Genomic DNA, 20,859 nt, shown 5'->3' on the forward strand with positions numbered 1-20,859 from the left:
TTCAATGCCAGCTTAATGTTTAGGTTAGTGGGAATCACAGAGGAATTACGGATGGAAACTTCTTTGCTGGTGGTAGAAGCGGTCTGGTGAATTTTTAGAGAGAAGAGGCCGTCGATGTTTGAATGTAGAAAATTGTTCTGGCTGCAGCCTGCAGTATGGACTTGTTGGTGTGTGTAGCTCCCAGTGATCTGACAGCGCGACGTTTTGGGGAAGCATGTGATTCAGCAGCTACCAGTGGGCTTCGTGCGGCGGAGATTTTGTGGCTGTTAGCTGAGTTGATAGCAGTGGGTCGTTAAGAGAAGCCTGCATGCGGTAGGCAAATGAGTAATGTTTGCCGGCGGGGGACGTGCGGCGATTAACCTGTGAGGTAGTGAAAAGGAGTTAAAGAGAAGGAAGTGTGCGGATGCGGAAAGAATGGAATAATTGTGGTAGGCTGCCGGCTGAGTAGTTTGGTGAATGTTTGGTGTGGGTCCGGCGCTGCCGATTGGATGGTGGGGCTGCAGTGTGAGTCAGATAAAAAAAAAAAAAGAACATTAGTAGGATCCAATGGGACCAACTGGCATGTATAGAGGCGTGTAATGCAAAAGGGCTGTTTTTGGTAGCGTCTCTCGCTTACGGCCATACCACCCTGAACACGCCCGATCTCGTCTGATCTTGGAAGCTAAGCAGGGAAGGGTCTGGTTAGTACTTGGATGGGAGACCAGGTGCTGTAAGCTTTTCTCACTTTTACTTTATACAGAGGGCGCTCCACTTCACGATTAATTTAAATCTATCACTCCCCTTCCATTTTACTATTTTATATATATATATATTTTTTTTTTCTCTCATTCCTAAAGGCAGCTTTTAGAAACCATTTTACTCTAAATACTTCCTGGTAATTCTAGGTGCTGTAAGCTGTTCGTGCCTTTATTCCACCAGGGCACGATCTTCTCACAAACTTGAAGACTGTCACTCCCCATTCACGTTTTACAACTTATTGTTAATGATAAACAGACAGCTTTTTACACACAGTTTTAAACAAAGTACTGATATTATTCCTCTTCAACTGACCACTTTGTTTTCTATGCAAAAACCACTTCGCCACAGAAGACTCGATATTATTGGCATAGCAAGCTCTGCTCTTCTCGTTTCAAAACTTGCTAAAAGCTGTATTTAAAAGAACAGATTGGCCGGGGTAATTCACACCCTTCAATGCCAGCTTAATGTTTAGGTTAGTGGGAATCACAGAGGAATTAGGGATGGAAACTTCTTTGCTGGTGGTAGAAGCGGTCTGGTGAATTTTTAGAGAGAAGAGGCCGTCGATGTTTGAATGTAGAAAATTGTTCTGGCTGCAGCCTGCAGTATGGACTTGTTGGTGTGTGTAGCTCCCAGTGTTCTGACAGCGCGACGTTTTGGGGAAGCAAGTGATTCAGCAGCTACCAGTGGGCTTCGTGCGGCGGAGATTTTGTGGCTGTTAGCTGAGTTGATAACAGAGGGTCGTTAAGAGAAGCCTACATGCAGTAGGCAAAGGAGTAATGTTTGCTGGCGGGGGACGTGCGGCGATTAACCTGTGCGGTAGTGAAAAGGAGTTAAAAAGAAGGAAGTGTGCGGATGCGGAAAGAATGGAATAATTGTGGTAGGCTGCCGGCTGAGTAGTTTGGTGAATGTTTGGTGTGGGTCCGGCGCTGCCGATTGGATGGTGGGGCTGCAGTGTGAGTCAGATAAAAAAAAAAAAAACAGGAGTAGGATCCAATGGGACTAACTGGCATGTATAGACGCGTGTAATGCAAAAGGGCTGTTTTTGGTAGCATCTCTCGCTTACGGCCATACCACCCTGAACACGCCCGATCTCGTCTGATCTCGGAAGCCAAGCAGGGTAGGGTCTGGTTAGTACTTGGATGGGAGACCTCCTGGGAATACCAGGTGCTGTAAGCCTTTCTCACTTTTACTTTATACAGGGGGCGCTCCACTTCACGATTAATTTAAATCTATCACTCCCCTTCCATTTTACTATTTTATATATATATATTTTTTCTCTCTTTCATAAAGCCAGCTTTTAGAAACCGTTTTACTCTAAATACTTCCTGGTAATTGTAGGTGCTGTAAGCTGTTCGTGCCTTTATTCCACCAGGGCACGATCTTCTCACAAACTTGAAGACTGTCACTCCCCATTCACGTTTTACAACTTATTGTTAATGATAAACAGACAGCTTTTTACACACAGTTTTAAACAAAGTACTGATATTATTCCTCTTCAACTGACCACTTTGTTTTCTATGCAAAAACCACTTCGCCACAGAAGACTCGATATTATTGGCATAGCAAGCTCTGCTCTTCTCCTTTCAAAACTTGCTAAAAGCTGTATTTAAAAGAGCAGGTTGGCCATGGTAATTCACACACTTCAATGCCAGCTTAATGTTTAGGTTAGTGGGAATCACAGAGGAATTACGGATGGAAACTTCTTTGCTGGTGGTAGAAGCGGTCTGGTGAATTTTTAGAGAGAAGAGGCCGTCGATGTTTGAATGTAGAAAATTGTTCTGGCTGCAGCCTGCAGTATGGACTTGTTGGTGTGTGTAGCTCCCAGTGATCTGACAGCGCGACGTTTTGGGGAAGCATGTGATTCAGCAGCTACCAGTGGGCTTCGTGCGGCGGAGATTTTGTGGCTGTTAGCTGAGTTGATAGCAGTGGGTCGTTAAGAGAAGCCTGCATGCGGTAGGCAAATGAGTAATGTTTGCCGGCGGGGGACGTGCGGCGATTAACCTGTGAGGTAGTGAAAAGGAGTTAAAGAGAAGGAAGTGTGCGGATGCGGAAAGAATGGAATAATTGTGGTAGGCTGCCGGCTGAGTAGTTTGGTGAATGTTTGGTGTGGGTCCGGCGCTGCCGATTGGATGGTGGGGCTGCAGTGTGAGTCAGATAAAAAAAAAAAAAGAACATTAGTAGGATCCAATGGGACCAACTGGCATGTATAGAGGCGTGTAATGCAAAAGGGCTGTTTTTGGTAGCGTCTCTCGCTTACGGCCATACCACCCTGAACACGCCCGATCTCGTCTGATCTTGGAAGCTAAGCAGGGAAGGGTCTGGTTAGTACTTGGATGGGAGACCAGGTGCTGTAAGCTTTTCTCACTTTTACTTTATACAGAGGGCGCTCCACTTCACGATTAATTTAAATCTATCACTCCCCTTCCATTTTACTATTTTATATATATATTTTTTTTTTTTTCTCTCATTCCTAAAGGCAGCTTTTAGAAACCGTTTTACTCTAAATACTTCCTGGTAATTCTAGGTGCTGTAAGCTGTTCGTGCCTTTATTCCACCAGGGCACGATCTTCTCACAAACTTGAAGACTGTCACTCCCCATTCACGTTTTACAACTTATTGTTAATGATAAACAGACAGCTTTTTACACACAGTTTTAAACAAAGTACTGATATTATTCCTCTTCAACTGACCACTTTGTTTTCTATGCAAAAACCACTTCGCCACAGAAGACTCGATATTATTGGCATAGCAAGCTCTGCTCTTCTCGTTTCAAAACTTGCTAAAAGCTGTATTTAAAAGAACAGATTGGCCGGGGTAATTCACACCCTTCAATGCCAGCTTAATGTTTAGGTTAGTGGGAATCACAGAGGAATTAGGGATGGAAACTTCTTTGCTGGTGGTAGAAGCGGTCTGGTGAATTTTTAGAGAGAAGAGGCCGTCGATGTTTGAATGTAGAAAATTGTTCTGGCTGCAGCCTGCAGTATGGACTTGTTGGTGTGTGTAGCTCCCAGTGTTCTGACAGCGCGACGTTTTGGGGAAGCAAGTGATTCAGCAGCTACCAGTGGGCTTCGTGCGGCGGAGATTTTGTGGCTGTTAGCTGAGTTGATAACAGAGGGTCGTTAAGAGAAGCCTACATGCAGTAGGCAAAGGAGTAATGTTTGCTGGCGGGGGACGTGCGGCGATTAACCTGTGCGGTAGAGAAAAGGAGTTAAAAAGAAGGAAGTGTGCGGATGCGGAAAGAATGGAATAATTGTGGTAGGCTGCCGGCTGAGTAGTTTGGTGAATGTTTGGTGTGGGTCCGGCGCTGCCGATTGGATGGTGGGGCTGCAGTGTGAGTCAGATAAAAAAAAAAAAAACAGGAGTAGGATCCAATGGGACTAACTGGCATGTATAGACGCGTGTAATGCAAAAGGGCTGTTTTTGGTAGCATCTCTCGCTTACGGCCATACCACCCTGAACACGCCCGATCTCGTCTGATCTCGGAAGCCAAGCAGGGTAGGGTCTGGTTAGTACTTGGATGGGAGACCTCCTGGGAATACCAGGTGCTGTAAGCCTTTCTCACTTTTACTTTATACAGGGGGCGCTCCACTTCACGATTAATTTAAATCTATCACTCCCCTTCCATTTTACTATTTTATATATATATATTTTTTCTCTCTTTCATAAAGCCAGCTTTTAGAAACCGTTTTACTCTAAATACTTCCTGGTAATTGTAGGTGCTGTAAGCTGTTCGTGCCTTTATTCCACCAGGGCACGATCTTCTCACAAACTTGAAGACTGTCACTCCCCATTCACGTTTTACAACTTATTGTTAATGATAAACAGACAGCTTTTTACACACAGTTTTAAACAAAGTACTGATATTATTCCTCTTCAACTGACCACTTTGTTTTCTATGCAAAAACCACTTCGCCACAGAAGACTCGATATTATTGGCATAGCAAGCTCTGCTCTTCTCCTTTCAAAACTTGCTAAAAGCTGTATTTAAAAGAACAGATTGGCCGGGGTAATTCACATCCTTCAATGCCAGCTTAATGTTTAGGTTAGTGGGAATCACAGAGGAATTAGGGATGGAAACTTCTTTGCTGGTGGTAGAAGCGGTCTGGTGAATTTTTAGAGAGAAGAGGCCGTCGATGTTTGAATGTAGAAAATTGTTCTGGCTGCAGCCTGCAGTATGGACTTGTTGGTGTGTGTAGCTCCCAGTGTTCTGACAGCGCGACGTTTTGGGGAAGCATGTGATTCAGCAGCTACCAGTGGGCTTCGTGCGGCGGAGATTTTGTGGCTGTTAGCGGAGTTGATAACAGAGGGTCGTTAAGAGAAGCCTGCATGCAGTAGGCAAAGGAGTAATGTTTGCCGGCGGGGGACGTGCGGCGATTAACCTGTGCGGTAGTGAAAAGGAGTTAAAGAGAAGGAAGTGTGCGGATGCGGAAAGAATGGAATAATTGTGGTAGGCTGCCGGCTGAGTAGTTTGGTGAATGTTTGGTGTGGGTCCGGCGCTGCCGATTGGATGGTGGTGCTGCAGTGTGAGTCAGATAAAAAAAAAAAAAGAACATTAGTAGGATCCAATGGGACCAACTGGCATGTATAGAGGCGTGTAATGCAAAAGGGCTGTTTTTGGCAGCGTCTCTCGCTTACGGCCATACCACCCTGAACACGCCCGATCTCGTCTGATCTTGGAAGCTAAGCAGAGTAGGGTCTGGTTAGTACTTGGATGGGAGACCACCTGGGAATACCAGGTGCTGTAAGCTTTTCTCACTTTTACTTTATACAGGGGGCGCTCCACTTCACGATTAATTTAAATCTAGCACTCCCCTTCCATTTTACTATTTTATATATATATATTTTTTCTCTCTTTCATAAAGCCAGCTTTTAGAAACCGTTTTACTCTAAATACTTCCTGGTAATTCTAGGTGCTGTAAGCTGTTCGTGCCTTTATTCCACCAGGGCGCGATCTTCTCACAAACTTGAAGACTGTCACTCCCCATTCACGTTTTACAACTTATTGTTAATGATAAAGAGACAGCTTTTTACACACAGTTTTAAACAAAGTACTGATATTATTCCTCTTCAACTGACCGCTTTGTTTTCTATGCAAAAACCACTTCGCCACAGAAGACTCGATATTATTGGCATAGCAAGCTCTGCTCTTCTCCTTTCAAAACTTGCTAAAAGCTGTATTTAAAAGAACAGATTGGCCGGGGTAATTCACACCCTTCAATGCCAGCTTAATGTTTAGGTTAGTGGGAATCACAGAGGAATTAGGGATGGAAACTTCTTTGCTGGTGCTAGAAGCGGTCTGGTGAATTTTTAGAGAGAAGAGGCCGTCGATGTTTGAATGTAGAAAATTGTTCTGGCTGCAGCCTGCAGTATGGACTTGTTGGTGTGTGTAGCTCCCAGTGTTCTGACAGCGCGACGTTTTGGGGAAGCATGTGATTCAGCAGCTACCAGTGGGCTTCGTGCGGCGGAGATTTTGTGGCTGTTAGCGGAGTTGATAACAGAGGTTCGTTAAGAGAAGCCTGCATGCAGTAGGCAAAGGAGTAATGTTTGCCGGCGGGGGACGTGCGGCGATTAACCTGTGCGGTAGTGAAAAGGACTTAAAGAGAAGGAAGTGTGCGGATGCGGAAAGAATGGAATAATTGTGGTAGGCTGCCGGCTGAGTAGTTTGGTGAATGTTTGGTGTGGGTCCGGCGCTGCCGATTGGATGGTGGGGCTGCAGTGTGAGTCAGATAAAAAAAAAAAAAAAGAACATTAGTAGGATCCAATGGGACCAACTGGCATGTATAGAGGCGTGTAATGCAAAAGGGCTGTTTTTGGTAGCGTCTCTCGCTTACGGCCATACCACCCTGAACACGCCCGATCTCGTCTGATCTCGGAAGCTAAGCAGGGTAGGGTCTGGTTATTACTTGGATGGGAGACCACCTGGGAATACCAGGTGCTGTAAGCTTTTCTCACTTTTACTTTATACAGGGGGCGCTCCACTTCACGATTAATTTAAATCTATCACTCCCCTTCCGTTTTACTATTTTATATATATATATATATTTTCTCTCTTTCATAAAGCCAGCTTTTAGAAATCGTTTTACTCTAAATACTGCCTGGTAATTCTAGGTGCTGTAAGCTGTTCGTGCCTTTATTCCACCAGGGCGCGATCTTCTCACAAACTTGAAGACTGTCACTCCCCATTCACGTTTTACAACTTATTGTTAATGATAAACAGACAGCTTTTTACACACAGTTTTAAACAAAGTACTGATATAATTCCTCTTCAACTCACCGGTTTGTTTTCTATGCAAAAACCACTTCGCCACAGAAGACTCGATATTATTGGCATAGCAAGCTCTACTCTTCTCCTTTCAAAACTTGCTAAAAGCTGTATTTAAAAGAACAGATTGGCCGGGGTAATTCACACCCTTCAATGCCAGCTTAATGTTTAGGTTAGTGGGAATCACAGAGGAATTAGGGATGGAAACTTCTTTGCTGGTGGTAGAAGCGGTCTGGTGAATTTTTAGAGAGAAGAGGCCGTCGATGTTTGAATGTAGAAAATTGTTCTGGCTGCAGCCTGCAGTATGGACTTGTTGGTGTGTGTAGCTCCCAGTGTTATGACAGCGCGACGTTTTGGGGAAGCATGTGATTCAGCAGCTACCAGTGGGCTTCGTGCGGCGGAGATTTTGTGGCTGTTAGCGGAGTTGATAACAGAGAGTCGTTAAGAGAAGCCTGTATGCGGTAGGCAAAGGAGTAATGTTTGCCGGCGGGGGACGTGCGGCGATTAACCTGTGCGGTAGTGAAAAGGAGTTAAAGAGAAGGAAGTGTGCGGATGCGGAAAGAATGGAATAATTGTGGTAGGCTGCCGGCTGAGTAGTTTGGTGAATGTTTGGTGTGGGTCCGGCACTGCCGATTGGATGGTGGTGCTGCAGTGTGAGTCAGATAAAAAACAAAAAAAAAACAGGAGTAGGATCCAATGTGACTAACTGGCATGTATAGAGGCGTTTAATGCAAAAGGGCTGTTTTTGGTAGCGTCTCTCGCTTATGGCCATACCACCCTGAACACGCCTGGTCTTGGAAGCTAAGTAGGGTAGGGTCTGGTTAGTACTTGAATGGGAGACCCCCTGGGAATACCTGGTACTGTAAGCTTTTCTCACTTTTACTTTATACAGGGGGCGCTCCACTTCACGATTAATTTAAATCTAGCACTCCCCTTCCATTTTACTATTTTATATATATATATATTTTTTCTCTCTTTCATAAAGCCAGCTTTTAGAAACCGTTTTACTCTAAATACTTCCTGGTAATTCTAGGTGCTGTAAGCTGTTCGTGCCTTTATTCCACCAGGGCGCGATCTTCTCACAAACTTGAAGACTGTCACTCCCCATTCACGTTTTACAACTTATTGTTAATGATAAAGAGACAGCTTTTTACACACAGTTTTAAACAAAGTACTGATATAATTCCTCTTCAACTCACCGCTTTGTTTTCTATGCAAAAACCACTTCACCACAAAAGACTCGATATTATTGGCATAGCAAGGTCTGCTCTTCTCCTCCTTTCAAAACTTGCTAAAAGCTGTATTTAAAAGAGCAGGTTGGCCATGGTAATTCACACACTTCAATGCCAGCATAATGTTTAGGTTTGTTAGGTTGAAGAAACTGTTATTAATCATTTTGTTATCACTCCTGTATGATCAGCAATGAATGTAAATATGTATATACATTATTTTGTTTTCCCCTAGCCTCATACTTTAGATTATATTAATAATAGCATTCCCACCTTAGCAAAACCAGAACTTTCTCTCACCTCCCTATTCTGCATGACTCTTGCGCCTCCCACTGACTATAAATAAAGGAGTCAAGGGGAACCACCCTTTGTAACACATTCTGCTGTAGTTTGCATTGCAGAGAGTGTTGGTACCCTTGCAAGTAAAAACTATAAAGTGTGTGTCTCGTAAATGTGGAGTTGGGGTGGAAACGCCGGGCGCTTTCCCCAACATAGAATTTGGTCCTTCGAGCCGGATCCGAGGAACCCCGAAGACGTCTCCAGTACGCCGAGAGAAGCGACACCGAAGTCTGTCGACAGCCACTCGAAGTAGGGTGCAAGAAAGACCTGTGATGTGAATTCGTCATCAGGCCGGTGGTTAGAACTGCGCTCGACGTCTGGTGATGTCTGAAGGACCTCGGTGACGGAACAGAGAGCACACTACATAGGTGAGAAACACGGCACCTAAGTGAATAGGTGGCCAAGTGAGACATACGGCACCTAAATAAGTAGGTGGCCAAGACATGCATGTGGTTGAGGTTAGCCGAAATTAACCGGGAGAGAAAGTAGGCGTTGTTGGAAATATATACAGTGTTCTATGTGGATGTGTTTTTATAGGTTTTAGACTAACCTACACGATCCACCCTAAAAGCAACAACATACTGGTGACTGAAGGATAAAGGACGGGTTTCATCCCTGAAAACTAACACCGCTGCTCTAATAGGGAGCAGTAGAAGGCCGTGTTGGTGTCCTCCTGAGGTCTCATGCCAGGGACTTGCTTTTAGGATTTTTTATGTTTTGTAGTGTATTCAATAAAAGGTAACAATGGGAAAAATCAGAGTAAACAAATCAAACTAGAGGGAGATGAGAAGTTTATGGAAGGATATAAACCAGGATCAGGACAAATAAGTAGTCAGAGATGGAGGAAAAAACATGGGTTTGAAGGAAAACTCCATACTCCAGACATATTAAAGTTACAGGGAAACTTAAAACTGGAGATGTTACAGACTACCAATAAGAAAAAAGGCCAAGATAGAAAAAAGGAATATGTTTTCTCTGATGCATGGTTAGAACAGAGTAAACTAAGAGATAATAAGAGACAACAGAAAAAGGGAAATAAGGAGAAAAAACTGCAGGTGGCTTTAATCACACTAGACGAAGAAACGGCAGCAAGACCTTCTGCCCCTCCAGCTCCTCCACCGCCCCCACAAATTCCGGTGCCTGCACCGGCGCTGGTTCCAGCCACAGATAGACAAGAAGCAGGGGGGGGGGTGGAACCATCTCGCATGTTAACTCGAGGGTCTGATCCCTCTCTATATCCTGTAAAAGATTTGGCCACAGCTAAAGTACAACGGCATCCAAAAAATAACACGGAACAAGAGGAGGTAGAATGGCAGTGTCCCCTCGTAGAAGTGGCAAACCCAAATCGAGGGCCAAATAATGCAGGACCCGAAACTATGTTAGTATATAGACCCTGGACCGCTGAGGATAGAACAGCGGCTTTAAAAGGAATACCCCCGGTTGAAGAAGGGGTACCCGAGTTTTGGACTGCCATCCTAGAATTACAAAGTAGTTTTCATTTGAACGGCAGGGAAATGTACCGATGCCTAAGACAGTTGTTTACCCATAAATGGGGACGTGTGGCAGGCGACTTCACTGGACACGGTGCCAATAATCAGCTCTTAGCACATAACTCGCAGGAACTCATACAAGCATTACAACACCTGCGAGAGAGGATAGACACAGTCTTCGTGAGACGTGCAGATTATGGGCGAATAGCGCAGTGCAAACAAAAAGATGGAGAGGAACCTGAGGATTTTATGGATAGGATGCGAGTGGTGTTCAGGGGAAATTCAGGAATTCCTCACGACGAGGAAGACGGAGGAGTGTATCAGCAACAATTAAAACGAGATTTTTTTTTCGCAGGCCTAAAGTCTGAATTGCGAAAATATCTCGACAAACATTGGGTACATCAGAATACTGGCTCAGTCCAACAAGCCTTAGAATATGCCCAACACGCACAGAAAGCGCAGAAACAGCAAAAGACAGATACAATATTCAGCGCCTCTGACGTGGTAGCGCTAGTGCAAACGAACCCTCGGGGACGCGGGGGATTCAGAGGTAGAGGAAGAGGAAGATTTAGAGGCCGAGGAAGATTTAGAAATAAACAAACAGGAGGGTTTTCTCAGGAAACAGAGTGTTGGACATGCGGGAAACCTGGACACTTAAGCAGGGACTGCAGGTCAGGGAAGCGACCATTTAATCCAAACTCCACCGAAAATGACCAATGACCCTCCTCGGAGACCCCTGTTGCCGACACTATCCGAGGTGAAACAGAGGTCATTTTAAGGGAAGAAACGGAGGTTACCTTACAAGACCTCCTGGATGAGGAAATAGATTTGCAAGCAGTATGTCAGCTATTAGCAGAAAGGCAGTGGGGAACTTTGCCAAGTCGGAAATTAATCATAAATGGCAAAGTATACGAATGCCTGTGTGATACTGGAGCCTGTAGGACTGTCCTAACCTCCAGTCCTCCTGAAGTCACATACTCCTCATCTGTCATAAATATAAAAACAGCAGGAGGCCAAACAGACAGTCATCAGCTAACAAACCCAGTTGCAGTAAAAGATAAGGAAACTGGGATTGAATGTCAAGCACAAGTGTTAATAAGCCCTTCTTGCCCTGTCAATCTGTTAGGCCATGACCTTATGGTACAGATGGGCATTAGTGTAGTTGCCACAAACACTGGCATGAAAGCAATTATAAATGAGGAAGCCTATGTTGTGCAAGGAACCGGAGCACCAGACGTGCCCAACCCACACTTATTGCTCAACTCATTAACCCCTGATAAAAGTTACTTCTCAGTAGTTGATCTCAGTAATGCATTTTTCTCAGTACCATTGCACCCTGATTCTCAACATTTATTTGGTTTCACCTATAAGGGAAAAAAATACACATATACTAGACTCCCTCAAGGGTTTTCAGAAAGTCCACATGTATATACCATGGCCCTTAGATACTCTATGAGTACCTGTAAAATACCATCCCATAGTCAAGTGCTACTGTATGTAGATGATATATTAATTGCTTCAGATACAAAACAGCATTGTAAGGAAGCCACACTGTTGGTGTTACAGCATTTATATGATACAGGACATAAAGCATCAAAACAAAAATTACAATATTGCAGGGAGGAAGTTATATATCTTGGACATAAACTCTCCCAACAAGGTCGATCGTTGTTAGAAACTAGAAAACAGGCAATACAAGAGGCACCAAAGCCAAAGACTAAACAGCAAATGATGTCCTTCTTAGGACTTTGTAATTATTGCAGAGAATGGCTACCTGATTATGCCGCACTCGTTCAACCTCTGCAAACCTTAATTTATGGGAAAGACATGGCCTTAAAAGATAAAATTCAGTGGACAAAAGAAGGAGAATTGGCATTCACAAACTTAAAAATTATGCTACAAACAAATGTGATACTTGCCTTACCAGATTATCAACAACCATTTACCTTATGTGTTGATGCTAATCAAGGTTATATGAAAGCGGTATTAACACAGCCGTTCGGGACAAAGGAAAGACCACTAGCATTCTATTCTAAACGATTAGATGCAGTAGCAGCTGGTTTTCCACAATGTTTGCAAGCATGTGCAGCTGCTGCAGAAGCAGTAAAATTATCAGCAGAATTAGTGTTGTGTCACCCACTCACCTTGAAGGTGCCACATTCAGTTTCATTAGTTTTACTGCAGACACCGCTTCCGTTCCTCACACATGCTAGACATCTGACCTTAGTCTCACTCCTGCTTTCACAGTCAAACATTACTATACAGCGATGTGGTCCTCTTAACCCTAGCACCCTTCTTCCGACAACGGAAGATGGAGAACCACATTCGTGCAAAGCAGTTGTGGAAGAGCAAACAAAACCCAGAGCAGATATTTTACAGACCCCAATATCAGATTCAATGGTTGTTTATGTAGATGGATCAGCATCAAAAAATGATATGGAAAAAAATAAGGTCGGGTATGCTGTAGTTACATCTACTGAAGTGTTAGAGGCCAATGCACTCCCACCTGCTTGTTCAGCACAAGCGGCTGAACTCTATACTGTAATTAGGGCATGCGAGCTATTCAAAAATAAGTCACTTACTATATACACTGATAGTCAATATGTGTTTGGAGCTGTTCATCACCATGCAAGAGTGTGGAAAAATAGAGGTTTTAAAACATCGCAGGGAACGTCTCTAACTCACACAAACTTACTACTTAGATTATTAGATGTTGTACTATTACCGACTCGCCTTGCACTGTGCAAATGTAAAGCACACCAAACCGATGCTTCCACAATAGCTAAAGGAAACAACTTTGCAGATAAAACTGCCAAAGAAGCGGCACTGAAACAGCCCACCTTATCAGTGGCAGACATTCTTTTCATAGATAGTGATGTGCTGTGTGATGCACAGATTCATGCTCCTAAAACAGAAATACAGAGTTGGATCAAGAGAGGAGCAATACAGCAAGGGAAAGTTTACTATATGAATGACAAGCCTATCCTACCAAAAAACTTATACAAAACAGCTGCCTTAGTGAGCCATGGAAATACTCATGTCTCAACAGGAGGGATGGTACATATTATCCAGCAATACTTTTACGCTATAAATTTTTCTGATTATGCAAAGCAATTTTGTAGAACATGCTTAATTTGCTGTAAACATAATGCACAGGGTAACATGAGACCAAAACGTGGCCAGTTCCCTGTAGCTGAGTACCCGTTTCAAGTTGTACATATGGATTTTATTGAATTATCTTGGTCACAAGGGAAGAAGTACTGTCTAGTCATTATAGACACCTTTTCTAAGTGGGTAGAAATATACCCTGTAAAGCACTGTGATGCAATGACTGTTGCAAAATGTTTGGTAGGCCATTATTTCCCTACTTATGGCATACCTCATATTATAAGATCAGACAATGGGACTCATTTTGTAAATCAGACCATGTCCCTTTGTTCACAAGCATTAGGTTTTACGCTTAAGAATCATTGTGCTTATCACCCTCAGAGTGCAGGCTTAGTGGAGAGAACTAACGGCACTATTAAAACAAGGCTCAGAAAAACAATGGAAGAGACAAAAAGGCCGTGGCCAGAATGTTTGTCTCTAGTAAAATTGTGGATGAGAATAACTCCCATTCCTGCAGGATTAACACCTTTTGAGATAGTGTACGGAAGGCCGTTTCCCCTAGCAACCGAAATGAGTGATATAGGGAAAGCGGACAGAGAAAATACATTGGCTAATTGGATGCGAAAGTTGCTATCATCACAACAAAAACATAGCCCCAGTAGTCTGCCAGTAAATTCTGTTTCTAACCAACAGGATAACTTGCAGCCAGGAGATTGGATCCTGGTCAAGGTCCTGTTGCGGAAGGAGTGGAGCACACCCCGGTGGGACGGTCCTTATCAAGTCCTCCTCACAACACCAACAGCTGTGAAAATAGCAGAACGACCTTCCTGGATACACAAAAGTCACTGTAAACCCATCAAGCCCTTATCAGAGGCCTCAGCGACAGAGTAGCAGTGGAAGTCCGCTACAAAGGCACAGTAACCAATAGGGTGCTGCTGTCTCAACCCGGTGAAGAAAACAACTGAGCTGCACTCTATTAGGATGGCTCTGACGGGGTGGGGATGTGGTAAGGTGACTCTAGGGGTCATTCTTGTTGTTGGACTTGTATGGTTGTCCTTGCTCCCACTAGCTCCATTGCAGCACCTACGGCGATGGATCCATGACAACTTCCATCTGCGCCCGTTGCCTGCTGACCACTCACACCCGTTCATGAAGAACTACTGGTATCGATATGTACATGACACTGTAACAGCAAAAAATGTGACTTACAAAAAGTGATGACCATGGACAGTCAACCGCAGTCCTCCTGGCTGGACTGGTTTGTTACAGGAACATGGTGGTCCATACTGATGAAAATGTGCCTACCATTTGTTTTGTTTTTTATTTTGTTTTTCTGTTGTTTTATAACTGTTATACCATGTTTGAAAATGTTTATTAATCAAGCTCTTAATGCTGCTTTTCGGACACACAGTACAATGTTTCTCTCCCTTACTCAGAATATGGAGACAGAGCCTGTTTCCAGCGATAGCGATGAAGAAGACATGTAATTCATAATGACGGCTGAGCCGAAAGCACCCGTGCAGGGCTCGGACCTGAAGTAATGGAATTAGATGTTTTTCTATGATAAACAGGAGGGACGACTCCTGATGGTTTTCTGTACTCCACAGTTAGGATGATGATGATGTGATCTAAATGACGGTTGTACTGGAAATGCTTTTGCAACTTGTACAATATTGATGTTTCTGATCATACTGTCATGATAAACAGGAGGGACTGTTAGGTTGAAGAAACTGTTATTAATCATTTTGTTATCACTCCTGTATGATCAGCAATGAATGTAAATATGTATATACATTATTTTGTTTTCCCCTAGCCTCATACTTTAGATTATATTAATAATAGCATTCCCACCTTAGCAAAACCAGAACTTTCTCTCACCTCCCTATTCTGCATGACTCTTGCGCCTCCCACTGACTATAAATAAAGGAGTCAAGGGGAACCACCCTTTGTAACACATTCTGCTGTAGTTTGCATTGCAGAGAGTGTGGGTACCCTTGCAAGTAAAAACTATAAAGTGTGTGTCTCGTAAATGTGGAGTTGGGGTGGAAACGCCGGGCGCTTTCCCCAACAAGGTTAGTGGGAATCACAGAGGAATTAGGGATGGAAACTTCTTTGCTGGTGGTAGAAGCGGTCTGGTGAATTTTTAGAGAGAAGAGGCCGTCGATGTTTGAATGTAGAAAATTGTTCTGGCTGCAGCCTGCAGTATGGACTTGTTGGTGTGTGTAACTCCCAGTGTTCTGACAGCGCGACGTTTTGGGGAAGGATGTGATTCAGCAGCTACCAGTGGGCTTCGTGCAGCGGAGATTTTGTGGCTGTTAGCGGAGTTGATAACAGAGGGTCGTTAAGAGAAGCCTGCATGCGGTGGGCAAAGGAGTAATGTTTGCCGGCGGGGGACGTGCGGCGATTAACCTGTGCGGTAGTGAAAAGGACTTAAAGAGAAGGAAGTGTGCGGATGCGGAAAGAATGGAATAATTGTGGTAGGCTGCCGGCTGAGTAGTTTGGTGAATGTTTGGTGTGGGTCCGGCACTGCCGATTGGATGGTGGTGCTGCAGTGTGAGTCAGATAAAAAAAAAAAAAAAAACAGGAGTAGGATCCAATGGGACTAACTGGCATGTATAGATGCGTGTAATGCAAAAGGGCTGTTTTTGATAGTGTCTCTCGCTTACGGCCATACCACCCTGAACACGCCCAATCTCGTCTGATCTCGGAAGCCAAGCAGGGTAGGGTCTGGTTAGTACTTGGATGGGAGACCTCCTGGGAATACCAGGTGCTGTAAGCTTTTCTCACTTTTACTTTATACAGGGGGCGCTCCACTTCACGATTAATTTAAATCTATCACTCCCCTTCCCTTTTACTATTTTATATATATACATTTTTTTCCTCTCTTTCATAAAGGCAGCTTTTAGAAACCGTTTTACTCTAAATACTGCCTGGTAATTCTAGGTGCTGTAAGCTGTTCGTGCCTTTATTCCACCAGTGCGCGATCTTCTCACAAACTTGAAGACTGTCACTCCCCATTCACGTTTTACAACTTATTGTTAATGATAAAGAGACAGCTTTTTACGCACAGTTTTAAACAAAGTACTGATATAATTCCTCTTCAACTGACCGCTTTGTTTTCTATGCAAAAACCACTTCGCCACAGAAGACTCGATATTATTGGCATAGCAAGGTCTGCTCTTCTCCTCCTTTCAAAACTTGCTAAAAGCTGTATTTAAAAGAGCAGGTTGGCCGGGGTAATTCACATCCTTCAATGCCAGATTAATGTTTAGGTTAGTGGGAATCACATAGGAATTAGGGATGGAAACTTCTTTGCTGGTGGTAGAAGCGGTCTGGTGAATTTTTAGAGAGAAGAGGCCGTCGATGTTTGAATGTAGAAAATTGTTCTGGCTGCAGCCTGCAGTATGGACTTGTTGGTGTGTGTAGCTCCCAGTGTTCTGACAGCGCGACGTTTTGGGGAAGTATGTGATTCAGCAGCTACCAGTGGGCTTCGTGCGGCAGAGATTTTGTGGCTGTTAGTGGAGTTGATAACAGAGGGTCGTTAAGAGAAGCCTGCATGAGGTAGGCAAAGGAGTAATGTTTGCCGGCGGGGGACGTGCGGCGATTAACCTGTGCGGTAGTGAAAAGGACTTAAAGAGAAGGAAGTGTGCGGATGCGGAAAGAATGGAATAATTGTGGTAGGATGCCGGATGAGTAGTTTGGTGAATGTTTGGTGTGGGTCCGGCGCTGCCGATTGGATGGTGGTGCTGCAGTGTGAGTCAGATAAAAAAAAAAAAAACCAGGAGTAGGATCCAATGGGACTAACTGGCATGTATAGACGCGTGTAATGCAAAAGGGCTGTTTTTGGTAGCGTCTCTCGCTTACGGCCATACCACCCTGAACACGCCCGATCTCGTCTGATCTCGGTAGCTAAGCAGAGTAGGGTCTGGTTAGTACTTGAATGGGACACCACCTGGGAATACCAGGTGCGGTAAGCTTTTCTCACTTTTACTTTATACAGGGGGCGCTCCACTTCACGATTAATTTAAATCTATCCCTCCCTTTCCATTTTACTGTTTTATATTTTTTTTTTCTCTCATTCATAAAGGCAGCTTTTACACACCGCTTTACTCTAAATACTGCCTGGTAATTCTAGGTGCTGTAAGCTGTTCGTGCCTTAATTCCACCAGTGAGCGATCTTCTCACAAACTTGAAGACTGTCACTCCCCATTCACGTTTTACAACTTATTGTTAATGATAAAGAGACAGCTTATTACACACAGTTTTAAACAAAGTAAGGATATAATTCCTCTTCAACTCACCGCTTTGTTTTCTATGCAAAAACCACTTCACCACAGAAGACTCGATATTATTGGCATAGCAAGGTCTGCTCTTCTCCTCCTTTCAAAACTCGCTAAAAGCTGTATTTAAAAGAGCAGGTTGGCCGGAGTAATTCACACCCTTCAATGCCAGCTTAATGTTTAGGTTAGTGGGAATCACAGAGGAATTAGGGATGGAAACTTCTTTGCTGTTGGTAGAAGTGGTCTGGTGAATTTTTAGAGAGAAGAGGCCGTCGATGTTTGAATGTAGAAAATTGTTCTGGCTGCAGCCTGCAGTATGGACTTGTTGGTGTGTGTAACTCCCAGTGTTCTGACAGCGCGACGTTTTGGGGAAGCATGTGATTCAGCAGCTACCAGTGGGCTTCGTGCGGCGGAGATTTTGTGGCTGTTAGCGGAGTTGATAACAGAGGGTCATTAAGAGAAGCCTGCATGCGGTGGGCAAAGGAGTAATGTTTGGCGGCGGGGGACGTGCGGCGATTAACCTGTGCGGTAGTGAAAAGGAGTTAAAGAGAAGGAAGTGTGCGGATGCGGAAAGAATGGAATAATTGTGGTAGGCTGCCGGCTGAGTAGTTTGGTTAATGTTTGGTTTGGGTCCGGCGCTGCCGATTGGATGGTGGGGCTGCAGTGCGAGTCAGAAAAAAAAAAGAAAACAGGAGTAGGACCCAATGGGGCTAACTGGCATGTATAGAAGCGTGTAATGCAAAAGGGCTGTTTTTGGTAGCATCTCTCGCTTACGCCATACCACCCTGAACACGCCCGATCTCGTCCGATCTCGGAAGCTAAGCAGAGTAGGGTCTGGTTAGTACTTGAATGGGAGACCTCCTGGGAATACCAGGTGCTGTAAGCTTTTCTCACTTTTACTTTATACAGGGGGCGCTCCACTTCACGATTAATTTAAATCTATCACTCCCTTTCCATTTTACTGTTTTATATATTTTTTTTCTCTCATTCATAAAGGCAGCTTTTACACACCGTTTTACTCTAAATACTGCCTGGTAATTCTAGGTGCTGTAAGCTGTTCGTGCCTTTATTCCACCAGTGAGCGATCTTCTCACAAACTTGAACACTGTCACTCCCCATTCACGTTTTACTACTTATTGTTAATGATAAAGAGACAGCTTTTTACACACAGTTTTAAACAAAGTACTGATATAATTCCTCTTCAACTCACCGCTTTGTTTTCTATGCAAAAACCACTTCACCACAGAAGACTCGATATTATTGGCATTGCAAGGTCTGCTCTTCTCCTCCTTTCAAAACTCGCTAAAAGCTGTATTTAAAAGATCAGGTTGGCCGGGGTAATTCACACCCTTCAATGCCAGCTTAATGCTTAGGTTAGTGGGAATCACAGAGTTATTAGGGATGGAAACTTCTTTGCTGGTGGTAGAAGCGGTCTGGTGAATTTTTAGAGAGAAGAGGCCGTCGATGTTTGAATGTAGAAAATTGTCCTGGCTGCAGCCTGCAGTATGGACTTATTGGTGCGTGTAGCTCCCAGTGTTCTGACAGCGCGACGTTTTGGGGAAGCATGTGATTCAGCAGCTACCAGTGGGCTTCGTGCGGCGGAGATTTTGTGGCTGTTAGCGGAGTTGATAACAGAGGGTCATTAAGAGAAGCCTGCATGCGGTGGGCAAAGGAGTAATGTTCGGCGGCGGGGGACGTGCGGCGATTAACCTGTGCGGTAGTGAAAAGGAGTTAAAGAGAAGGAAGTGTGCGGATGCGGAAAGAATGGAATAATTGCGGTAGGCTGCCGGCTGAGTAGTTTGGTTAATGTTTGGTTTGGGTCCGGCGCTGCCGATTGGATGGTGGGGCTGCAGTGCGAGTCAGAAAAAAAAAAGAAAACAGGAGTAGGACCCAATGGGGCTAACTGGCATGTATAGAAGCGTGTAATGCAAAAGGGCTGTTTTTGGTAGCATCTCTCGCTTACGCCCTACCACCCTGAACACGCCCGATCTCGTCCGATCTTGGAAGCTAAGCAGAGTAGGGTCTGGTTAGTACTTGAATGGGAGACCTCCTGGGAATACCAGGTGCTGTAAGCTTTTCTCACTTTTACTTTATACAGGGGGCGCTCCACTTCACGATTAATTTAAATCTATCACTCCCTTTCCATTTTACTGTTTTATATATTTTTTTTCTCTCATTCATAAAGGCAGCTTTTACACACCGTTTTACTCTAAATACTGCCTGGTAATTCTAGGTGCTGTAAGCTGTTCGTGCCTTTATTCCACCAGGGCGCGATCTTCTCACAAACTTGAAGACTGTCACTCCCCATTCACGTTTTACTACTTATTGTTAATAATAAAGAGACAGCTTTTTACACACAGTTTTAAACAAAGTACTGATATAATTCCTCTTCAACTCACCGCTTTGTTTTCTATGCAAAAACCACTTCACCACAGAAGACTCGATATTATTGGCATTGCAAGGTCTGCTCTTCTCCTCCTTTCAAAACTCGCTAAAAGCTGTATTTAAAAGATCAAGTTGGCCGGGGTAATTCACACCCTTCAATGCCAGCTTAATGCTTAGGTTAGTGGGAATCACAGAGTTATTAGGGATGGAAACTTCTTTGCTGGTGGTAGAAGCGGTCTGGTGAATTTTTAGAGAGAAGAGGCCGTCGATGTTTGAATGTAGAAAATTGTCCTGGCTGCAGCCTGCAGTATGGACTTATTGGTGCGTTTAGCTCCCAGTGTTCTGACAGCGCGACGTTTTGGGGAAGCATGTGATTCAGCAGCTACCAGTGGGCTTCGTGCGGCGGAGATTTTGTGGCTGTTAGCGGAGTTGATAACAGAGGGTCATTAAGAGAAGCCTGCATGCGGTGGGCAAAGGAGTAATGTTTGGCGGCGGGGGACGTGCGGCGATTAACCTGTGCGGTAGTGAAAAGGAGTTAAAGAGAAGGAAGTGTGCGGATGCGGAAAGAATGGAATAATTGTGGTAGGCTGCCGGCTGAGTAGTTTCATGAATGTTTGGTGTGGGTCCGGCGCTGCTGATTGGATGGTGGTGCTGCAGTGCGAGTCAGATAAAAAAAAAAAAAACAGGAGTAGGACCCAATGGGGCTAACTGGCATGTATAGACGCGTGTATTGCAAAATGGCTGTTTTTGGTAGCGTCTCTCGCTTACGGCCATACCACGCTGAAGACGCCCGTTCTCGTCTGATCTCGGAAGCTAAGCAGGGTAGGGTCTGGTTAGTACTTGGATGTGAGTCCTCCTGGGAATGCCAGGTGCTGTAAGATTTTCTCACTTTTACTTTATACAGGGGGCGCTCCACTTCACGATTAATTTAAATCTATCACTCCCCTTCCATTTTACTATTTTATATATTTTTTTTCTCTCATTCATAAAGGCAGCTTTTACACACCGTTTTACTCTAAATACTGCCT

At 44.2% G+C, this 20,859-nt stretch overlaps 2 protein-coding genes, 7 non-coding genes and 5 pseudogenes across 9 annotated transcripts in view; 12 read left to right on the forward strand and 2 right to left on the reverse strand.

Annotated features, from left to right (window-relative positions):
- The window catches only part of LOC125715120 (uncharacterized), a 1,180,389-nt gene that overhangs the window by 1,127,432 nt on the left and 32,098 nt on the right, over positions 1-20,859 (reverse strand). The gene's annotated exons all lie outside the window — the stretch shown is intronic.
- The window catches only part of LOC125715114 (uncharacterized), a 935,270-nt gene that overhangs the window by 880,545 nt on the left and 33,866 nt on the right, over positions 1-20,859 (reverse strand). The window lies entirely within an intron of this gene.
- LOC125732073 (5S ribosomal RNA) lies at positions 611-716 on the forward strand (annotated as a pseudogene).
- Positions 1,796-1,914, forward strand: LOC125732451 (5S ribosomal RNA). Its single transcript, XR_007391831.1, has one exon. It is a non-coding gene; the product is annotated as a 5S ribosomal RNA (ribosomal RNA).
- LOC125732074 (5S ribosomal RNA) lies at positions 2,990-3,095 on the forward strand (annotated as a pseudogene).
- LOC125732452 (5S ribosomal RNA) lies at positions 4,174-4,292 on the forward strand. Its single transcript, XR_007391832.1, has one exon. It is a non-coding gene; the product is annotated as a 5S ribosomal RNA (ribosomal RNA).
- Positions 5,368-5,486, forward strand: LOC125735171 (5S ribosomal RNA). Its single transcript, XR_007394470.1, has one exon. It is a non-coding gene; the product is annotated as a 5S ribosomal RNA (ribosomal RNA).
- LOC125733966 (5S ribosomal RNA) lies at positions 6,564-6,682 on the forward strand. Its single transcript, XR_007393297.1, has one exon. It is a non-coding gene; the product is annotated as a 5S ribosomal RNA (ribosomal RNA).
- On the forward strand, positions 7,761-7,869 carry LOC125732172 (5S ribosomal RNA; annotated as a pseudogene).
- LOC125735186 (5S ribosomal RNA) lies at positions 15,827-15,945 on the forward strand. Its single transcript, XR_007394485.1, has one exon. It is a non-coding gene; the product is annotated as a 5S ribosomal RNA (ribosomal RNA).
- Positions 17,025-17,143, forward strand: LOC125730725 (5S ribosomal RNA). Its single transcript, XR_007391017.1, has one exon. It is a non-coding gene; the product is annotated as a 5S ribosomal RNA (ribosomal RNA).
- On the forward strand, positions 18,215-18,332 carry LOC125730718 (5S ribosomal RNA). Its single transcript, XR_007391010.1, has one exon. It is a non-coding gene; the product is annotated as a 5S ribosomal RNA (ribosomal RNA).
- On the forward strand, positions 19,404-19,521 carry LOC125731702 (5S ribosomal RNA; annotated as a pseudogene).
- Positions 20,594-20,712, forward strand: LOC125731866 (5S ribosomal RNA; annotated as a pseudogene).

The sequence above is a fragment of the Brienomyrus brachyistius genome, chromosome 2, assembly GCF_023856365.1.
Source record: "Brienomyrus brachyistius isolate T26 chromosome 2, BBRACH_0.4, whole genome shotgun sequence".
NCBI classification, from domain to species: domain Eukaryota; kingdom Metazoa; phylum Chordata; class Actinopteri; order Osteoglossiformes; family Mormyridae; genus Brienomyrus; species Brienomyrus brachyistius.